This window comes from Gracilinanus agilis, chromosome 3 (genome assembly GCF_016433145.1).
Source record: "Gracilinanus agilis isolate LMUSP501 chromosome 3, AgileGrace, whole genome shotgun sequence".
NCBI lineage: Eukaryota > Metazoa > Chordata > Mammalia > Didelphimorphia > Didelphidae > Gracilinanus > Gracilinanus agilis.
In genome coordinates, this window is record NC_058132.1 from 438,611,454 (window position 1) to 438,633,934 (window position 22,481).

Genomic DNA, 22,481 nt, shown 5'->3' on the forward strand with positions numbered 1-22,481 from the left:
GAGAAGATAGCACTTTTTTTTAGCTCCTTATCCTTTCTCCTCAGCTATATGTGGAAGTGTGAAAAGTGTTTCTCAAGAGTTAAAGAGTGTGCTGCAATGGGGGAAGGTGAGAACTCAAAACAGAACCAATGCATAGATTGTCCTAGTTCTTCCCTCTGAAGTTAAATAGCACAAATCTAATATTTCTCATTTATTATTGTCTTTTCTAAAATGTGTCTCCAGTACAATGGGATTCTCACCTCTTTTCTGAACTATTACTCTCTTAATGCACCCAAAGATTACATTAGCTTTTTGGGCTGCTTTGGCACACTATTGGCTTGTACTTAGCTAGTACACTAAAACCCTCAAAACTCTTTCCCCCTAATTCCTTAGAAAATTTCATATTATAATGGTAAAAAACAACCAGACTGATAGGAAAGAGGCATGATGTTCTAGTATTGCTCACTGTGTGACTTTAGTTGTCTTTTATAATCTTTGTTTCCTCATTTGTAAATTAAATGTTTTGAATTAGATAGATGAACTCTAAGTTGCTTTCTAGCTCTTTGACATTCCTACATCTTCAATATTAATTATATTAGAGGGTAATAAAGTTTCTAAGTATGAATGTATCATTGGAACATATCCTTGTCAACAATAGATATATTACTATATTATGTTTATGACATCCTAAACAGTACTAAATTACTTGCTATTTTTCCCCTTTTGAAAATAAATGATACAAGCTACAATTATTGAGTGTTACAAAATGAGAGAATTTATGAACTGGAAGGGAACTTACAAACCATCTAATCCAACTCTTTCATTTTATTGATGAGGATACTCAGTCCCATAGAATTTAACTTGGCAAAGGTTATCCAGATAGTTATTTTAGTAAGGAAAGTGTTTCAGAATAACTTTGACTTTTTTTTTCAACTAGTAGAATTATCCTGATGAAGCAACTTCAGGATTTATAGTTATGCTTATATTTTCCTGAATTTTCCTAGGCCTTCAAGTGACAAAGAAATATGGAAGATGCAAAGATATAAAAGGCTAAGGGCTATTAGGGGTCACACTGTAATACTTGCTAGGTATCATTTCACATAATAATAAGATTTTTCAAAGGGCCAATCCAATACATTGCATCTCTTGCTCTTGAGACATTTGCTTTTTCCGGCACTCTAGATATGGGACTTCAACACTGATACAATATGAAAACAGTCCATTATACAGGTAGCTCAGGGTAGGGAACCTGATATAAACATCTACATTTGACTGTGGTATGACTAGGAGTTAAATTCAGTTTCTGTAATAGTATCAGAATGGAAGAAATTGAATCTTAGCAAAATGATTTCTTTTTTCCCTAATGGTTCTGATATCAGGAAGACACCTGTAAGTACTTACCTATAAAATGTACATTTTCCTTGCATGGGAGAGCAATAGGACACAATGCAGAAGAAAGTGGGGGAGGGGAGGTGAAATTTAGGAAGGTTTTTTCAGAAGCTGGTATTCCCAACTATTCTGACCTAGAATGATATTTTCTGTTCTTTTTAATTTCAATAATTGCAAATCAACCAACATGCTAATTGAGGGAATTCTCTGGGGCCATGCTGAGGCATTGTAAATCATTATTGATATATACAAAGCATTGATATATACAAAGTATAACATTTGTCTGGTATGAACTATACATGCACAGAATATTGTGATAGCTATCTTAGACAATCTAATGGCCTAATCCCTCAATCTCTTCATATGCATTACTTATTCCTCCATTCTATCTCAGCAACACAGCAAGATTCCCACATTCAAGTCTTCCTACCCTCTTCTTTCATCTAGAAGCTCCCCCTTTCATTTATCTAACCACAAATTGTCATTCCTTCTTTCCCTAAGCCTTACTCCTTCTAAATCTATTTTTTGACCTCACTTCAACTTCTACTTTCTTTCCTGTTAGTACTTTTTCTCTACCTTTCTAACTTGACTTTCTTCATTTCCCAATCTCAACCAAATAGTTAAGCAATTCCACTCCATGTTGACTTTCCTTCTAAAATTCCTAACTCCCTTGTACTCCCTGTTCACTCATTCTTTGCCATATCAACCCTGAAGTCTTCCTCTTATTTTACTTATCTGTTCCTCCTCATATATAAAGAAGTTCACAACTGAGTTTATGAATTTGCATTATCTAATCTCAGTCTTCACTGCAATAAGGCAATCCTTTTTTATTCTTCTGTAATTGATTTCTTATCTCATTCCCCACTGAAGCTGTTCCAAATCTTTTCTTTCTATAATAAGAAATATAATAATATTTCTCCATTCCCCATACTCTCAGTGAAGGACTTCACCTCTTATTTTGCTGAGAAAATTGAGTCCATTTGCTATGAATTCACTCTTTTCCCTTCTTCATTTCAAACCCATTTGATATTATCCCACCTCTTGATATCATTCCCAAGTCTTTCCTTCTATCCTCCAATCTTATATATTGAGGTAGCTATTTTCCTTTTCAGCATCAAATCCTTTACCATGTTCACTTCAAGTTGCCTCCTCAATTATGTCATCTTCTAATCTATAGCTTCTTCTTATTTATCATTATTTTCTTTCCTTTCTGCTTTCAAATATGCCCAAATCTCCCCCTCTCATAGGAAAAAAAACCCTTCACTACCCTCATTTTCCCCTTAAGCTATTTTTCTATATCTCTTCTCCCTCTCTCAGCCAAACTTCTAGTAAAAAGCGATTTAAACATTATTATTTCCTCTCTGCTTTCTCACTAAACCCTCAATGTTGACTTCTGATTTTTATACCCTTAAGAAACTGCTTTTAATTTTAATTTTAAAATTTTAAATTATTTTTAAAATGTTTAAGATTTTAATTAAAAAAATTTTAAATGAAAAACTTTTTCTTAGACAAGTTGAGTATTTTTCTTCTTGGATGCTCTCTCCTTTCTAGATTTTCTTGATGTTGGCCCTCATTATCCCTCACTTCTCAGTCACCTGGCTCATCATAGGCTATGTGCACTATTTGTGGGTGTTTCCCAATGTTCTTTCCTAGGTCCTTTTCTCTTCTTTCTTTCTCAGGGATTTCAGCAACTTCCATGGATTTAATTATTGTCTCTATGTAAATGACTCCTAGATCTTTATGTTTACCCCTAGTTCTTACCCTGAACTCTGGCTTCATATCAGTGCCTTTTGGATATTTCAAGACAGAAGTATCAGAGACATTTCAAATTCAGCCTGTCCGAAACAGAACTTATTATATTTCTTCTCTGAGACTTTCCCATTTCTGTTGAAAGTACCAACTTTCTTCAAGTCTCCAAGGGTTGTTTGGCCAGTGTAATGAATAATCCCCAAATGCTCATTCCATTCGGCCAATCAGTTGCCAACATTCATCAACTTTCCCTTAAAATCTTACTTTTAATTTTTTTTACATCCTACTTTCTCTTCTTTACTCACATATCCATGATCTTAATTTAGCACCTTTCAAATAGACTATGATAATGACTTTTCTAAGTAGTTTCTTTGCTGAAAATATCTCTTTATTTCAAATCATCATTCATACCAAAGTGATTTTCCTTGGACACAGATCTGACTATGTTATGGCACTATTCAGTTATCTTTAGATATGGAAACACTAATTTCCATCTTTCGAATCCCTTTATATTCCCATTCCAACAGTAACCAGTATGGTTTTCTTTCTCTTTTTCATAAATACTCCACTTCCCACATACCATGACTGGAATGTATTCCTTCTTCAATTGTGCCTTGTAGAATCTGTCTTCTTTTTTAAGATTCATTTCCAAGAATCAGCTTTATAGATGTTATTTTATTAAAAAAAATACTTTTATACAGATTTTCTTCCTTAACTGTAGGCCCTTGAACATAGGGACAATAATCATATTTATATACAAAGTTTCTGGAATAGTGTTTGACACATATTAAGTACTTAGTAAATTCTTATTGATTAATTGATTGGTAGCTCAAAGTTGAGGTAGTGTGGTAAATTTTCCTATGATCATTCAAGTGAGCTGGTGCTGCTCAAATTTAGAGAACCACCTGGTGATTTGCCCAGAGTTGTACAAAAGACAACAGTTATATAAAAAATATTTCTTTTTTGAGAGGATAAAAACCATTTAAAATGTTATCTGCAATAGCAGAAAAAAACACTTAGTAAAGATTTTAATGTTCAGTAAATGATTTTCATTTATTTTTATTTTGTATTCATAGCAAAATTTTGCTTTATAACTTAACCCAGTGAAAGGGAATAGATTTGTGGATAGATAATCTAAAACAGAAAATTTTAAAAATTAAACTTGACTCCAGAACAAATTTTGAAATTTACATTTGAATATTGGCATATGTAATCATTTGTGAATTCAATTCAAATAAATTACTGAAGACATTTTGTAAAAAAAATAGCTTTGGTAGTATTCTTTTTTTCTAGTATCTCTCACTGATCTATCCTCAGGAACGTAAAAATAATTTGTATTATGATAATAATAATGGTTTTAGTAATAATAATAAATAGCTGGCATTAATCAAGTACTTTAAGATTAGTAAAGTACTTTAAGGGCAGCTAGGTAACACAGTGGATAGAGTATCAGGCCTGAAGTTGGGAAAATACATCTTCATGAGTTCAAATCTGGTCTCTGACACTTATTAACCATGTGACCCTAGTCAAGTCATTTAATCCTGTTAGCGTCAATTACTTATCTATTAAATGATCTGGAGAAGTAAATGGCAAACCACTCTGATATCTTAGCCAAGAAAATATCAAATGGATCATGAAGGATTGCTAAGGGAGAAAATAAGAAATCAGGCATTTGCAACTTTGCAAACTTAGCAAAGGCATTGGTTTGCAAAGAAGGGTCTGGTCACATGCACAGAACTGAAAAAGCAAGTTCCAGAATCTGTGGAAGATATAAGACCAAGCACCAAAAAATAGTTGAGGATCTGTTTTCCTGTTTGGCCAGGAGAGCATAGAGTCCACTTCCTGTGGCAGTTTATGCCTGAAGGAAGTGGCTTGTCTTTCCTGATACCTGGAGGTCCTGTAGACGAAGTAGTAAGAAGATCCCTAAGATTCTGTCTATCCTTGTTTCCAGTTACCATCTCCCAGATGTCTTGTGAGCTCCTGATTACTGATTCCTGAGAGGTTTCCTGACTGAGTGTGAAAGGGAGACCCTGAAAAACTGTCTTTGGACCTGCTGTCATCTTGGCCTTTGAAGAAGTTCAACATTTCTGTTTTTGCTCTATCAAACTTTTACCATGACTATCTTTAATTTGAGGACCAGTCAGCTCAGGTTAGAAAGTTAGTCTGGGTTTTTAGGGAGATCAAAGTAGTAAAGTATAGCTTGAAGAACTTGAAGACAGCTTCGTTAAAGGCTGGTAGAACAGAGAGAGGAATATCTAGATTTTAGAATTAGGGACTTCCTCTTCCCTGGTCCTCCATCATTTCCTTTTGATATACTATAAATAAACCTATTTTACTGTTTAAAAAGAAGAGTCAGATAGCATTGTGGCCTAAGAGGTGACTTTCAGCCTACTCAGGCTTGGAGAGTGAGTTCCTCTGAATATTAACAACACTACAAACCCCACTGAGTCATCTTACTCACCTATTTCAGATCATTATGAGTGAAACAACTGAACAACCAAAAAAGTGCTTTAAATATATCGTCTCTACAATCTATATCATACAACCTTAGGGGAGGAGTGGGAGGAGAGAACATGAATTCCAAAATCTTAGAAAAATATTGTTAAAAAATTATATTAACATGTAATCTGGAAAAATAAACATTTAAAAGTTTTTAAAAAGATATTTCATTTTATCATGATAACAAACCCAAGAAGTAGGTTTTATCTTTCTTTTTACAGATAGGGAAACAGGCACAGAAGAATTAAATGGTTTTCTCAGGGTCACACATATAGTAAATGCCTGAAACTGGATTTGAACTAAAGATTTTCCTGAGGGGGCAGCTAAGTTGCTCAGTAGATTGAGAGTCAGGCCTAGAGACAGGAGGTCCTAGTTTCAAATCTGACCTCACATACTGATTAGCTGTGTGACCCTGGGCAAGTCATTTAACCCCCATTGCCTAGCACTTACCAATTTTCTGCTTTGGAACCAATACACAGTATTGATTCTAAGACAGATGGTAAGGGTTTAAAAAAAAATATTTTCCTGACTCCAAGTCCAGAATCCAGTGCTCTGTGCTTATGTAATCTTGGTGCCCTGCACAACTTAAATAGTTATTAAGGGCTTGGTTTTCTTAGTGAATCAATAATAACAGTAAAAATACCACATTGGAACTTTAATACTATAATTTTCATTTCATGAGGAAATAAAAATTGCACTAAAGAAGATGAATATAAGGACAGTAGGAATAAAATAGCCCTATGCCTGAGGCAATGCAGTTTTGAAAGTATCTAGGGATCATGTGTCAAGATATTTGAAAGAGGAAAAATTTCCAAACAAATGGAAAAAAAATCAAGGATAACATGACTACAAAAGACAATCTAAAGAACATTAATAACTAGCATTCTATTTGCCCACTTTTTCAGTTGTCTCAAATCTTAATATGGATGATCGATATATATATATTGAGAACATCTTTGATGAAAATATGAGAAAGGAACAAAAAGGTCACATTAATGATTTCTTTTAGTGGACCACATTTTTAAAAAGTATTTTATTTTCTCAATTACATGTAATAACAGTTTTCAACATGCATTTTCTAAAATTATTAGATCCAAATTGCCTCCCTCCATCCTCTCCCTCCTCTTTCCTGCAGATGATAAGCAATTTGATATGTTTTACATGCATTATCATGCAAAATACATTTCTACATTGGTCATTGTTGTAATAGTATATTCATATAAAAACAACTCCCTCCAAAATACTAATGAACTAAACTGAAAAATCTATATCCAACTATGACAGTTCTTTCTCTGGAGATGGATAGTATTCTTTGACATAAGTTCTTCAGAATTGACCTGGATCATTGCATTTCTTTTTTTTTTTTTAATTTTTTATTATTATTTTTTTAAAACCCTTACCTTCCATCTTGGAATACTGTATATTGGATCCAAGGCAGAAGTGTGGTAAGGGTAGCCCAGTGGATGAAACAGTAGACCTGGATTCAGCAAGTCCTGAGTTTAAATCCCGACTCAAACACTTACTGAGTAACCGGGGCAAACCATTTAACTTCTATCTGCCTCAGTTTCCTCATGTACAAAACAGAATTAATAATAGCATCTACCTCTCGAGGTTACTGTAAGGATACAGTAAGTGATGTAAGAATTTTGCTAATCTTAAAGGATGATAGATAAGCTATGATAGATCAGCTAGCTATACTAAATGCTAGCTGTAAAATACTGTTCATATTCCTCTGAACTACTACCACCAATTTGTCAATGTCCTTCATAAAATGAAATGTTGAGAACTAAACACAATCTTGCAGATGAAATTTGACCAGGACAGAATATGGTATGAATATATAACATCCTTAATTTTGAACATTTTGCTTCCATTTATTTACTCTGATATAATAAATTTTCTTTTGTCTTTATGTGGCATTGTTAGACTATTAGGCAGCACATTGAATAGAGTATTGTACTTGACTAAGGAAGGGCAGAGTGTGACTCCTTTCTCAGATATTTACTAGCTATTAATCACTTAACCTCTGTGTGCCTTAATTTTCTTATCTGAAAAATAGGAATAATAATTGCACATAATATTTAGACGACAACTCTCAGAGTTGTGAAAATCCAATTAAATAACCCAAGTATTTTCCAAACTTTAAAGTAATATTTAAATGGCAGCTATTATTGTTGTATTACTGTTGTGTGCAGATGCAAAGCATAGAATCCCTGCAAAGGTACAGGGAGAGCCTCACCCAGAATTCCAGGGGACCCCCTGGAGAACTTTGGGTGAGGGGCAGTTGAGAAGGGTTGAGGACAGTTAATTTGTGGGATTGGATGTGAGCAGATACTCTGCTTGTTTCTCCTGACTTGGGGTTTCTCCTGAGAAACCATTGTAGCTTAAGCTAATGATTTCTACTCATAGGGTTAGCCTATTTGTTAGTACTATTCTTCCTTAATATAATTATATAATTATTTAGTAAATAGAGAGTAAAATATTTATCTATAGCAAGAGAGCCAGTTTTACTTAAATGCTTCATCCCTCCAGTGAGGAGGGGGAAGGGGCATCAATTTAACAGTTCAGGGTCATCTTTCTTTTATCCTAAACCCTTCATTAATTTCTATAATTTTCCTTGTTAATTCCTAATATAACTTTTTACCTTCAAAGCTGTGCCTGATAATTATTTGAAGATACTTACAATTCAGTCTGTATATTTAGTTTGAATCCTGTTGGCTGCCAGTTTAAGATCTCCTCTGTCCTCAACAGTTAGATAGCTAGCTGTCATATCTCCTCTAACTGACCTGAGAGGAATATAAATTTAAGAAAGAAACATTATTGGGGTTTCAGCCATAACAGAAACTCACCAGAAGAATCTTATTCCTGTCTTCATTACCAACTGAAGCAGAAGCAGTTAGAGGGGGAGGGGTTTGAGAATCAGGAGTGTTTTACCCCCTCCTTTCCTCACTGTAACCTGTCAATCTAGGGCTCTTAACTTAAAGTGCTATCTGGCCCTGAAACATTTATCTGCTTTTCCAAAATATCTGTTATTATAATCATAACAATTACATTGAATTTTCAATCTTCTAAAATCCCCTGATCCCACATTTCACATTAAATAGTTTGTGTTTATGCCTCCATCTATTCCATATTTTTATAATTGAGTTTTAGAACTAAAGTCAAATCTTTATATTTTCTATATTAAATTTTGTCTTATTGGATTTAGGTATTTCTTCTAGCCTCTTGTAATCTGTCATTTCACATGGTTAACCACCCTCCCAGCTCCATGTGATTGGCAAATTTGTTAAGCATATCATCTGTACCTTGATCAAAGCCAGTGATTAAAGTGCTAAATAGCTCAACAAGGACACATTTCTGTTGGACTCTCTTAGACAGCTTTCTTTCAAGCTAGCATTGATCCATTACTATCTTTGAGTCTGGATTTGTAGTAGATGGACACTGAAGTTGCTGCAAACTCTTATTGAAGTACATGAACACGGAAGTTGCTGCAAACTCTCAATTTCTGTGATTCAGTTTAGAATATGCTTAAGTCTGCGACTATTTAGTTTATACTTCTACTTTCTCCAGAAGGATAACTAACATGAGCTTTTAAAAAATGTCTATGGCATACTCTGGCAATAGCATTCCTTTGATATAGCCAATTAATAAACCAAATGAGTAATGTTTTCAAATGGCTCAGGGGTGGCAGAAGCTCAGGATAAATAGGTCTGCATAGATGATAAAAAGAAGCAATATTTAACCATGTTCCTCTACAGATTCTGGTCCCAAACTCTATCACCAAAACTATATTTTAGATAGGTCTCTCATTTCTCTGTAATTCAGACAATTTACTTACCCAAATGTTCTCTACTTTATTTCTCCTCTCTGGTTTAGAGCCAAATTCTGATCTTTAGTTTTCATTCAAAGCAGCAGGTTCTGATTTCTCTGTAGTTCATGATATTGCTGCTTAAGTTCCAGTTCCAACAATATCATTTATTGAAATTAATATAATATTTCATCAGCAAAAGTAGGTTAAGGGAGCATTGAAACAGAAAAAAAGATGGGTAGAACTCCTTTTGGTGAAAATGTTTATGTTGAATTTACTTCTGCCATTTAGAACTGGGACTTGAGATAGATTCTTGCTGGGATAAAGCCCCACTTTGGAGTTCATGTAAGAAAATTACTATAATCATCATATGTTGTGGCCACATTAGATTTTTTTTCACTTTCATTTCACAATATATCACCTCATCTATTTGGCAAAGGCATTGGTACTTCATGGATTTTTTCAGATTTGAAATTTATAGTCAAATTCTGTTCATAGTACTTATGCTAAACCTTTAACCACTGGGACTGTGAGCATGATTTACCTACTTAACTCTGTATTATTTACTTCCATAATGAAATTCCATGGACTTTGTTGTCCAGGTCATCTGTACCTGCCTTATCTCTTCTGCTTAGCTTGGCTTCTCGTCTTGGAACATCTTTGAATGCCTTATCCCATTGCTGTCAGACAGATCCTCTTTCTCATGGATGTATATGATTTGAGAAGCAACATCATCTAATGGAAAAATTGCAAATTAGGACAGTCATATTTTAGTTCTGGCTATTTCACAAGCTAAGAGCAACAGGGAGAGAACTTCATAGAAGTATATTTTAATTTGTGATGAAGAAGAGCTTCTTAATGATTAGAATTCAAGGAGTAGCCTCCTGAGGTATTGAGCTCCCCATCAATGTAGAAGTGGCATGTGTTGAGGATCCTAGAGAGGGGATTTCTACTTAGGTAATGACTGGATGAGAAAATCTTTAAAGAGCTTTTGTAACACTGTGATATGTCATTATGTGAATATCAGGTCACTCTGGTAATTTAACATAACTTATATGGGCCTCTGTTTCCTCCTCTGAAAAATAATAGTGTTAGACTAAATGATCTAAAAAATATCTGGCTCCAAGATTCTAAGAATCAGTTGTCATTATATTAAAGAAACATTAAATGTACTTATTAAAAAAAAGAAACAACTTCAATAAAAAATCAATGTTGCTTAAATTTAAAACAAAGATATTGCAGATTTTGAAATGCTTTTAAAAAATTTAAGTATGGTCGAATTCAATTTCAAGTTAATTGACATTATCACATGTATGCTTTTCAAATTTGCAATTGAGTTATTTTACAAAGTGGCAGCCAGAATTGATCTTTAGAACTGCTTTTCACATAAATTCACATAAATTATATAGCAATGAGCTTATGCATCAAGCAAGATTACCCAACATATAAACAGTCAAAGTTAAAGTGATGGTAGCATTGATTTTTATTACACACAGAAGTGGTTACGTTATTATTTTTGTCAGAATAAAGAAAACAAACAATAAGTACTTTCCATTGGGAATGATTGAGGCAAAAATCTAAGTGCTCTATTGCCAATATGTGACTGCTCTGCATTTTTAGCATTTGGGGTCCAGTGCTAGTAAACAGAAAAGAAAGAATGTGCTTTTATTCAAACAAATTGAAATACAATTTATCAGCTGGGAATAACATAGTCCTGTCTCATTAGAGAGGTGAAAGTCATTGTAGCTGATAATTATGTGTTTTTGTAGCTTATTTTATTGATAGCCATTAAGACTGGTATACTGCTATGCATTGGTATATTATCTGGTCTATTTTAATGAGCACCTAACATTTATTAAATTCCTACTGGTGAAGAAAGCTTTATTTGAAGGTGGTTGTATGGGTTTAAAAATCTTTCTTCTTTACACAACTTTTATAACTTCCATTGCCTTGTTTGTAGTATTGTAAAAAACATAACTTGTTCTTCCTTTTAAGTAGGAGATTCTTGGAAGATAGTACTTCATCTTTTTCATTATTGTCTGCCCTGTCATATTTGTCTGCCCTAGCTGTACACAACTTAGTATAGTGCTTTGAACACCAAAGGAAATCAATAAATATTTGCTGTGATACATTGAAATTATAAAGGATAACTCAGTTTGCTTTACAAATAACTAAATGGCAAACAAAAATTGAATGTACATGAAAACATATACACATAGACATAAAATACATATACATAATTATAGAAACATATGCTTTAATACTCTCCAATAGTTTTTCTCTGATATGAATATTTTCTCCAATAATTCAGATCAGAAGCTATCCATGCACCTATTCTATGGTTTTTATTCATTCTCTTCCATAAGTTGATCATAGGAAGCTCAGCCAAGTGCTGAGAGACTTCTCCCAATTATCCTGACATTGTGAGGACATCCCTGTGTCCTCACTATGAGCTGAACACAGGTTATTTCTCACTCTATGATATATGCCATCTGACAGAAGGGATGGCTGGGTGGCACAGTGGATAGTGTTCAGCCTGGAGTCAGGAAGATCTGAGTTTAAATCTGATTTCAGACAGGTACTTGCTTTGTGATCCTGGGCAAGTCACTTAACCTTGTTTGCCTCAGATTGCTTATCTGTACAATGAGCTGGAGAAGAAAGCAAACCATTCTAGGATCTTTGCCAAGAAAACTCCAAATAGGGTCATGAAGAGTCAGACATGACTGACAACATGACTAAACATCAATATATGACAGGGATATTTTTTCTGGTCATACATTTCCTCAATATGACATCCTTTATATGACATCTATATAATTACATGGTTATAATGTGTTACCACCCATTCACATTCATCACATGCTTCTTTACACCTAGTCTGGGTTTCATGCTTCGTTATTCAGAGGCTGCAATGTTCTATGGCACCACACACCATTAGGTGAAGATCACTGGTGTTAAAAAGAAGCCTTAAGGACATTAAAACAACCTCACAAATTCACAAAAGTTATTTATCCTGCTTTTCTCATGCTTATTCAATTATAAGCCCAACTCAATGTCTTTTTGTAATGTTTGTGTAGTATATTTACATAAAAATATTTGAAACAGTATCTTATAGAAGGCAGAAAGTTCAGTTAAAATAAAGACGGCCCTGGGTTTATGTCTTATCTCTGATACATACAGTTTGTTACTATGAGCAAGTCACTTACCCTCTCAGCATCCTGCGCAACTCTGTAAGGTGACGTCAGGTTCAGATCTTGGAGGGAGATCTCCTATGAAAAATTGTACATACAAATAAAATCACGGATTTGGGCAAAATAAAAATTTTAAAAGTCAGTAACTGATAGATAGTTTCTATAGGGTGTCCATCCAATTTCATATAATTGTCTAAATAATAGGGATTCTACATTCACTTTGTTGTTCTTAAGAGATGTTGGACAAAATTCCTTTATATAATTATGCTTCTCATTTAAGAAGCTTTTTAGCATACTCAGGCTTGATGCCTCTGCAAACAGGAACATCTATCTGAATAACTTGACTATTGATAAGCAGGTTCTTTTTTGAATTGGATATGAGCCCCTCTCTAACTGTGGCAAACAACAATTAGCCCACATGTCAATATTTTATAACTTGTTATTAATTATTATATTTTATTATTATATAATTATTACTTATTATATCATCAACTCAAAGTTATATTTCAGGGAATATTATATAATCTTGGCTATCTACTTATGTATAAAAGCCTACCTATTCCAAAAAAATAATATTCCTTCAATATAAATATAGATTATTCCGTCAAAATTATTTATAAAGGGGAAAATAGGCACATGGATCAGTGATTATTGATGTTCAGATTCTTGGGTCATTAAAACAACTTTGCCACTGTTTGTTGAATCTATCTTTCTATTTCTTAGTCAATACCAGATAGTTTTAATCATTATTTCTTTATAATATATTTCAAAATCTGGTACTGCTAAACTTCCTTCCTTTAGATTAAAAAATTAATTCCTTTAATATTCTTGACCTTTTGTTTTTCAAGATGAATTTTTTATTATTTTTTCCTGTTCAATAAACTAATTTTAGAGGTAATTTAATTGGGGTGGCATTGAAGAAGTAGATTAGTTTAGATGGGATTCTTATTTTTATTATATTGGCTTTGCCCACCTATGAACAATATTTCTCCAGTTTTTAAATTTGACTTTATTTGTATAAAAATATTTTAACTTATGTTCATATAGTTTCTATGGTGGCAAAGAACTAGAAGTTGAAGGGATACCTATCATTTGGGGAATAGTTAAACAAGTTGTGGCATATGATTGTGATTCATTACTACTGCACTATAAGAAATGATGAACAGGTTAATTTTGGAAAATCAACGGAAGACCTAAATGAAATTGTGAGCAGTGAAATGAGCCAAAACCAAGAGAACAGCAATAGAAAATGTTTGAAGAATGACTTGTGTATGTACACCTCCAGTGAAAGAACTGACAAATAGAAATAAGTAAGACATAGTATATATTTACATATATATATGCCATATCTTTTGGGGAATGATGCCTTCGAATGATGCCATTAGAATGGGAGTAGGGGATGGAGGGAAGCAGTTAACTGGCATTTTAATGTGCCAAAAAATTAATTAATTAATTAAAAAACAACTTTGCAGCCCCCCCAAAGGTAATCTATCTTGTTCCTCTCATGCCTATTCAATTATAAGACCAAATTCACCTCTTTTTTAAAATAGGTCTATGACTTTTTCCATAAGGCTTAAAAAAAGTATCAGACCTTTGGACAGAAAGTAACTTAATTCCTTAATTGATAGTCTTCTAATTAAAATATAACCATATTTCTTATTTGTCTACCTTCTCTTTCTCCTTAATACTCTTTCTCTTCATAAATACAATTCTGGTCTAAAGGCAATTATTATTTTGCTTCCTTTCTCTTCTCTCCATTTAGGAAAAAGCGTAAGAATTTATTATAGCACCTATTATATGCCTTTAAACACATTAAGTACTTTTTTATAAATATTATTTCCTTTTGTAACAAAGGGTAGCATTTAAAAATAAATCATAAATAAGAACTGCCCATATATATTGGAAACAGAGGACATTGTGAACATAATAATTCATTGCTCACTTCCCAAAATAAATTTAAAAGGAAAAGTCCCAGGAGTGTTACAGTCAAATCTAAAACTCCTAATGTTAAACAAAACGAAAACACTATAGATATCCAGAAAGAATTCAAGAATTAAGAAGCCACCATTAATATGATACAAGACCTAGAAGCTGCTTCTATAAATGAATGAAACTCTCGGAATCTTTGTTCCAAAAACCAAAAGATACAGGCTTACTACCAAGAATAATTTACCTTGAAAAGCTAAATATAATCCTTAGGTCACAAAATAGATCTTTAATGAAGTAGGAAACTTTCAAGCATTCATATTGAAGAAGACCAGAGCTTTTTAGGAACCTTGATATTCAAATACTATACTTCAGTTAAACTTGAACAGGTAAATATGTTGTAGGAATTGTATAGAATTGTATGATAAAGGGCTAACATTCTGATAGGTATAGGAGAAACAAGAGTCCCTTTAGAGTTTTAATGGTGGCAAAAGGTTCTGAAGGACTTAAAAACAGAGAGTGGATATGAGAGCATATTGGTTCTGCTCTCAGGGTTTTAGTTGGAAAAAAAGGACACAAAAATAACACATTAATTATATATAAGAGGAAGAAGAGAATTAGAACCTACTGTTTCTCATAATTGGGGTTTGTGAAAAGAACATGTAAACATGGGAAAAGGAGAAAGATGGGGTAAAAATAGGATGTGGACTAAGGAGAACTTAATAGTCCCTGGGTGCAATGGAGCCAGCTCATACAAGTTCAAGAGAGACTGTTGTTAAATTGTTTGGTTTTTTTTAAAAACCCTTACCTTCTGTCTTGGAGTCAATACTGTGTATTTAAGTGACTTGCTCAGGGCCACACAGCTGGGAAGTGTCTGAGGTCAGATTTGAACCTAGGACCTCCCATCTCTAAACCTGGCTATCAATCCACTGAGCCACCCAACTGCCCCCTGTTGTTAAATTGTTAATGGGAACACTTCCACTTCAGAAATCAGCAAACACTACAAATCAGAATTTAATTTATTGGCTTGACTTATTGTTTTCTGGATTGTGCAGAGAAGACAATTTCTGTCTATATGCCAGTTTAGTATTTAGGTACATCAAATTAAATAAACAGACTAAGGATTGAAGAGGGTTGGGTAAAAGGGAAAATAATACTAGGGAAGGAATAGTTTCAAGCCTAACGTAACATACTTCCTGATCCCAAGTTATTAAAAAAGAATTCTTCTCTAAATTAAAAAAGTTATCTATCAGTTGGGAGATTGTAAAAAAATTGTTATACAAATAAAATAATATGATGGCACATAAGAAATCATGATAGAAATGATCACAGAAATTCCAGGAAGTGTGAACTGCTGTTATGTGAGGTGATAGAACCAGGAAAACAATTTATTTATACACACTATATTAAACTATAAATGTATATATTTACACACAGTAAATATACATTTAAATTTATACTATATACATTTATTGTATTTAAATATATTGGGAGTGTAAATTTTAAAAAGACCTAAGAATTCTCATTAAAGTAACTGTCAACTATTCCTCTAGAAGACTTATGATGAATCATGTCATCCATCTCCTAAAAGAGAAGTGATGAACTCATGTTGTGGAAGCAATCATAGATATCTGGAAATGACCACCATATAGATTTGTTTTACTCAGTTATACTTATTTGCCTTATAAAATCTGTTGATACTTCTGTTCAATAAAGCAAATAATTCTTGTTTATTGTTTAGATGCAAATTAAAGTCATTCTGTAGCCACACCACCTTGCAATCATAATCATGTACCCTGCCAATAAATATCAGTAAAGTTTTATCTAAAATAAAAAGGCCCCACTTAAGCAGAGAATTTTTTTAAACCCTTAACTTCCGTCATAGAGTCAATACTGTGTATTGGCTCCAAAGCAGAAGAGTGTTAAGAGTAGGCAATGGGGGTCAAGTGATTTGCCCAGGGTCACACAGCTGGGAAGTGTCTGAGGCCAGACTTGAACCTAGGACCTCCCTTCTCTAGGCCTGTCCCTCAATCCACTGAGCTACCCAGCTGCCCCCAAGTAGAGAATTTTTTAAGGCACTGGAGCAAGGTTTAAAATTTCACTAAGATAATTTATCCTAAACATTCGTTTTCTCAGCAAAGAAAAAGAAAAATAAGATCATTGAATAGAAAACTGCAGTGAAAAATAAAACTCAGTAAAGTCTCCTTAGAGAGAGTGAAGACTGTTTATTTCATAACATAAGTTCAAAAACTATCATACAACAAAAATTGTTACTTATAATAACTTCACTTCCAATGCTTAGTCCCTTCAGGAACTCTATAAGGCAAACACAAATACTTGACAATACTAAGAGTTATCAATGTCATGTAAGTGGTTTGAATTATGACTGATCTCTACAATTATAGAAAAAAAAGTTAGTCATAGTCCCTGAAAGGTTCGAATCTCTACAGGGTTGGCTATATGTAATATTATTGCATTATAGAGCTAGATCTAGATTGGATCATTTAGAGCTAGAAACGATCTTAGGTACTATGTAGTTTAAATCCCTTGGTTTTCACACTAAGAAATGAAGCCCAGAGGATGTTACGTGATTAGCATAAATGCTTTTCTCTAACTGCAAAATGGTTTAGTTAAGAGGCAAAGAAATTTAGCAATATTTATTATATTTGGATAATCTATGCTTGAGACCCAAACCGTAACCTACATTTCTTCTGCTCGTTTTTAGGATTAAATTGATAATCATACATAGGGAGAAAAAGCTTTTCCTGGACTATGAAACTCTCCATGCCTGTAGGAGAAATTAATAATTGAATTTGTTTTCCTGCCCAGTACATTTCATCTGCCTAGAAAATCTGATTTATAAATATTATCTGATGGGATCCATACCATTAGTTCCATATTATGGTTAGAGAAATCAGCTTGGAAGTGTTAAGTGTTGTACCAGAATCATTATTCTTCTGAATAAGTGAGAGTGGATATAGGCTTCTAATTTCGTTTCTGTGGTTACAGACCTCAGAAGGGAGTCATGAGTTCTGATTTCTTCTCCTGGGCTTTTTTTTTTGGATGATCTCTGCAATGATGAATAAACTATGTATTCTTTCTGTGGATAGTTTTCCCTTGCTGCACCCTTAAGATAGATAAAGGCTATCTGCCTGAGAGGAATGTTGTGAAAAATGGCAATATGTGAAATACTTTTAAGAAGCAACATGCATGGTTTTCTAATATTGTAAATTATTGTGATTAATATTAATAATAAATGCATTCTTGATTATAATAATTGTTATTTTAAAAGGCAATATTGCTACATAGCCAAGAGATCAGAAACATTATCACTTTCTTCTGAAGTTATAATAGAAAACTTCAGAATGTTCTTATGTTGAAATTTGATTTTAAACAACTTTTCCTCAGCTTTTCAGTGATATGGTACAATTAGTCCATCATCAAAAAGAAATGTGCTTTCTTAGAATTCAAATTCTGCCATTGCAAGTATTTGATTTAATGTCTTGCATACCTAAGTACATCCAAGCAGCTGGGATGGAATTCATGGCACCAAGATCTTTCTCTTCATTAAAAACATATGATACCTTAAGGGAAGTAAGTTTTCCTATAGGAATTGCTCCACAATTTAATTACTGTAGGCTACCTTTTTCACATTTTATGAGCTTCATCAGAACAATGAAACTCCAGTGTGATTCAAAGTACATCAATATACGTACCACTTGTATTAGAGTAAATGCAGGTTGTTTCACCTCAGAAAAAATAATATGGTTGGTAAAAAGTCTGTAGTTGAACTGCAAAAATGACAGTGTGCTATTTCTTCTAGAAGAAAATAGACATCATCTTGCAAACAAACCATTACCAACTGGGAACATTTTTGAAGCATACTTCAGAATGTTGTGATGCCATACTACGTGAGTGACATTGATGCCACATAACTTTTTTTTAAACATCTGGCACTATGTAGACAAATTGGCATCATATATACATGAAAGACTAAAAGTTAAAGCAAAGAAAAATCAATTGATTTATGACAGAGGTACAACTAGGCAGGTTTTTTTCCCTTAGGGTTAGATACATTAAATGTACCTTCAAATTAGCTTTGTATTTCATGATGTGAAACTAATGTTTGAAGTAATTAAGATGAACAGTGGGAGGGAAGAAGCCTGGACACTGACTCATACAGGGAAAAACCTTAGATATTGGTTCTCCAGGGAAATAAATCAAGGAATATTACCCCATGGTTGGGAGACGGATACTCTGAGACATTGAATACTTTGGTGGAAGTCTCCAAAATACCATGCTGCCTGTGATAGAGAGGCCACTGCATGCATGGAAATAAGGAGGAACTAGGCTATGGAGGAGCTTACCTAGTGTGCTACTGCTTAGGGAAAGGAAGTACCATCTGGTAGCTTCCTAATTTACCTAATTACGCCTACTAATTTTGTCATGAGGGGTACTCCCACTGTGGAAACATTTTCCATCAAATCAAAATTCAAACGTTGATGACATAGAATCACAGAAATTGAAAGCCGAAAGGGAACTTCACCTCTATCTAGTCAATCCATGTGTGAAAAGAATCCTGACTATAACAAAGTTTCAGTGGGAGTTCTCACATTTCCAGGCAACCCATTCCACTTTTGAACAGTTATAATTATAAGAACGTAGAAGTTTTGCTTGTTTGTTTTGTTGTCTATTTTGTTTTTGTTGATATGAAATGAAGTCCAATTCTTCTATCAGACACTACAGAGAACAATTCTAATCCCTTCTTCACATGATTGCTTTTCAAATACTTGAAAATGTCTGATGTAAACTTTGAATCATCTCTTTTCCATGATAAACATACTCAGTTTCTTCTGTTTGATTTACTTATGACATGGACTCAAGTCTCTTTGAAATCTTGGCCTCTTCTGGGTATTATTCAGTTTAACAATATTTTCCTTAAAAGTGTTAGCATTTTCTGAACAAAATACCTCAGATGAATTCTAATGAGGACTGAATACATTGATTACTTATTCTTGGAAACTATTACACTTTTAATGTAGTCCAAGATGATTTTAAAATATATTGATGTATGTGTATATACTTATATGTATATATATATGTATATATTTGACTTCATTATTCTGATGACTCATATTGTATCCATGAAAACTCCTTTAGCTTTTTCAGAATAATTATACTCCAGTATGATTCACATCTTATGTTTATGAAATTGATGTTTTTTGTATCCAAGTGTATGATTTTACATTTATGTTTCTTGAATTTCATCTTTTGACATTTAGACCATTGCCATAACCTTTCAATATCCTTTTGGATCTTGACTTGGTTATTTTGTGATAATAATCCCTCAATCTTTGTGTCATCTTCAAATTTGATAAACATATTATTTATACTTTTGTTTAAGCATTGATAAAAATATTAAACAAAACACAACCTGTACATATTCAGTGAATATTCCACTAGATACTTCTTGTACAGGTCCATATTACACTACAAATTTTCTTTCTTCTATTACAAGTTCTAGGTGGGAATAGTAAATTCCTTCTAGTATTACCATTGTTCCCATCTAGAAAACAGTTCCTGTTAGTGAGAATAAAATCAAGAATAGAATTTTCTCTTATGGTTTTTTTCCACCTAATGCAGAAAGTCATTAGGTGTGCTCTGGGTAGAGAAAGACCTTTAGCAGATGTCTGGATAATTGAAATCCACCAACAGTATTATATCATGCTTCTGTGATAGTCCTGTGATCTGTTTCCCAAACTCTGCACTTATTTCCTTTCTGTTGAGGTATCTATATTGTACTCCAAAGACAACAATCAATTTTAAGTGCACCAGGCCCTTAGTTCCTGAAATTCCTGAAATAAGAAAAATCTTAATATGCACTGCTAACTTCCCTCAATTTATCCATTCTTTTTCTTTTGATTAAGGTATGTCCATCCAGAATTACATAGTACAATTGTGGATTCAGTCATATAAGTTTCAATGTTTCCCATGAGATCAAATTTGCTTTTTGCATTAGGACCTATAGTTCCTCTTATTTGGTGTCTAAATGTTCAACAGTTGCATAAAGTCATTTAGGGCAAATATTTTTATTTCTGGCTTTTTTTCTTGAATTTTGTCACCCGTAAACTTTTAGATACCTCAGAGTCTTTTCTTCTTTCTTCTTTGTAGTTGCTATCTACTGCATCTACATGGTAGACAATTTCCAGAGAATTTCTTAAAGCATGTAGAGATCAAACAACTTGCCCAGGGTCCTATAAGGGCAAATATCAGAAGTAGGATTTGAATATTTGTCTTCCTGACTTCAAACCCAGACCTCTATCCACAAAGTCATTCTGTCTCATACTGTCTTAGAGCATATACCATCATATATATTTAAAAAGTAAATGTAACAATTTTAAAACTACAAAATCTTTTAAGGAAAATGTTTTAAACTTTTTTGCTTTCTGTATATTTGTAGGCTGAGATAATACCCTGATCTCACTAATATAATTATGATTCTACTTTAATATTTCATGGCCTTCTTAAGAATTAACTACTTTTTTCTGTTCATGAATATTTTATTTTAAAATTATTTATAAAATAATCCACTGTTCTCCTTTCTTTTCTCTCTTTCCCTTGGCCCTTCCCATGGAGAAGGAGGCTATCTCTTTGTCAGCATCATACCTAACTTCAGACCCTTCATGAAATCTAAGATAGTCAAGAAGAAGACCAAGAAGTTCAATGACAACCATCAGAGAGAAATAGCAAGTTCAAGAGAAACTAGAGTAGACTAAGAAGTATTGACAAGAGAGTGCAAAGACAATGCAAGGTCCCAATCTTGATGTCCAATCTTGGTTGTAGAAATAATAAGACATATATTTGTTGCCCACTAGATTCAGGAAGTTTTTGGTGCACAATATCTAAGTTAGAAGTGTTCCTGAAGTCCAACAAATCTTTTTGTGCTGAAATTGCTCACAGTTTCCTCATTGTTGAGAGAGCAACTCAGCTTGCTATTAAGATCACCAATCCAAATGCTACACTAAGGGGTGAAGAAAATGAGTAAAATACTTTGCACATTTTTATTTGTATTAAATAAATGCTCAAACTACCAAAATAAATAAATTAATTAATCAACCCACTTATTCTCCACTCAAAAACTCAAAAACAAAAACAAAATTTTCCTTCTAATAAATATTTAGGAAATTAAGCCAAAGTAAACAGCACGCTTTATAATTTTCTATGAGGAGAATAGAGGTGGTTCGGTGCATTGAGAGCCAGGCCTAGAGACAGGAAGTCTTGGGTTCAAATTTGACTTCAGATACTTACTAGTCCTGTGTCCTCTGGTGAGTCCCTTAACTTCAAATGTCTAGTCTAGCCCTTACTGCTCTTCTGCCTTGATTAGTATTGACTCTAAGACAAATGATAGGGGTTTAAAAAATAAATTCCTATGAATAACTTATTTAAAAAAGAGGGAAAGAATATGATAAAAAAATTCAGAATGTTTTTTTGGAAAACATTCAGAACTCCTTTGATAGCATAATCTTAATAACATTTCTTGGGAAAGAAACTTAGATTAGGTTATACCTAAGATAAAGTTTCAGACATTGGGTTGTATTTTTTGTTTTTGAGATTAAGCCAATCCAGAAAGTATACGAAATATTTGCAATCTTTGAAATATATATCACAATACAGAATGAGTATATTTAAATAAAAATGACTAACACACATATATAAAAATAAAATTACACACACACATATAGAAATATACACTAACCTTAAAAAACATCAAGTCAAACCCCTCCTCTTCCCCATCCCCTTAAAATGAGAATATTGAAGCACAGAGAGCAAAAATAAAATGTCCAGGGTCACATAAGTAGCTAGAAAGTTTCTGAGGTAGAAACTGAACTCGAATCTTTCAGAATTTACATGTAGCATTCTGTTCCCTTTAAAATATCACT

General features: G+C 33.3%; 1 pseudogene; it reads left to right on the forward strand.

The window, feature by feature from the left end:
* Positions 1 to 21,586, forward strand: part of LOC123241679 — an 85,719-nt pseudogene extending 64,133 nt beyond the window's left edge.
* Positions 21,587 to 22,481: the final 895 nt, after the last annotated feature.